Here is a 1,312-nt window from a genome sequence, read left to right as displayed (position 1 = left end):
ATATATTACACTACACACGCATCAAGTTTTTGGCGCCGTTGCCGGGGACACAAGGATATTAAGAAAGTTAGGAATCAACGGCCTAATCATCTTTTTATGTTTCTTTTTAATTTTTAGGATTTTCTTAGTTTTTCAGCTTCTGCAGAGCTCAGCATGGGCCGTGCCTGGTCGGACACGGGCCGTGCCCAGCATTGTTACTGGCAGTTTTTAGTTTTCCAAGTTACAGAAGGCTGACCACGGGGCCGTGTCGGTGCAACACGGGGCCGTGTCCAACTCTCCAGTAACTGGGATCTGGAAAACAATCACTGTAACTCCGACCACGGGCCGTGTTCACTGAGCACGGGGCCGTGGTGAACCTTCTGACCAGTATTCTTTTTTGTTTTTATTGCAGGATTTGGAACCAGACGCCACCCCTACGTAGTGTATGAGCTCCAGTTCCAATAAGGACATAAAAGAACCTCTAGAAGAACCCGAACGCTTTCTCAGAAAAAGACTAAAAGCCAAAAGTCAAGAGAAGGTTTCGGGAAATCCACTTCCGATGGCGGACCAACGTACTCTCATGGATTATCTACGACCCACCGTAGGTAACCTTGGCGCCGCTATCAACGCACCGAATGTTGAAGCCAATAACTTCGAACTTCGGCCGCATTTGATATATATGCTCCAAAACTCTGCAACCTTCCATGGGCTTGCAGACGAGGATCCCCATCTACATATTACTAATTTCTTAGAAATATGTGATACCTTTCGGATTAATGGAGCATCAAATGACGCCATCCGCCTTAGAATGTTTCCTTTTTCGCTAAAAGACCGAGCAAAAGCTTGGCTCAACGCCCTCCCAGCTGGATCGGTAAACACCTGGGATGAACTAGCCCAAAAATTTCTATATAAGTATTTCCCTCCCGCTAAAACGGCCAAATTAATGACTGAAATTAATACATATTCACAAGAGGACGGGGAATCCTTATATGAAACTTGGGAAAGGTTCAAGGAGCTATTGCGAAAGTGTCCACATCACGGCCTTGCAATATGGCAACAAGTATCTACTTTCTATAATGGGTTGTTGCCACACACAAGGCAGACACTTGACTCTAGCTCCGGGGGACTTTTAGGTAATCGCCGCCCGCATGAAATATATAACCAAATTGAGGAAATTGCTCAAACCAATTTTCAATGGCACACTCCCCGAGGCAATAAATCTATTGCCCCGGGCGCCCATAAGGTAGATGAAATCACTTCTTTACAAGCCCAAATCGAGGCCCTTTCTTCAAAAATAAAAAAAATTAGAAATGACAAAAACGGTCTCGGTTAT

General features: G+C 45.0%; 1 non-coding gene across 1 annotated transcript; it reads right to left on the bottom strand.

Annotated features, from left to right (window-relative positions):
* Window positions 1-916: 916 nt before the first annotated feature.
* On the bottom strand, window positions 917-1,023 carry LOC118491887. The gene has a single exon (XR_004892332.1). It is a non-coding gene; the product is annotated as a small nucleolar RNA R71 (small nucleolar RNA).
* Window positions 1,024-1,312: the final 289 nt, after the last annotated feature.

The sequence above is a fragment of the Helianthus annuus genome, chromosome 4 (genome assembly GCF_002127325.2).
Source record: "Helianthus annuus cultivar XRQ/B chromosome 4, HanXRQr2.0-SUNRISE, whole genome shotgun sequence".
NCBI lineage: Eukaryota > Viridiplantae > Streptophyta > Magnoliopsida > Asterales > Asteraceae > Helianthus > Helianthus annuus.
The sequence above is the reverse complement of the archived record's forward strand: the minus strand, read 5'-3'. Positions and strand labels throughout refer to the sequence as shown.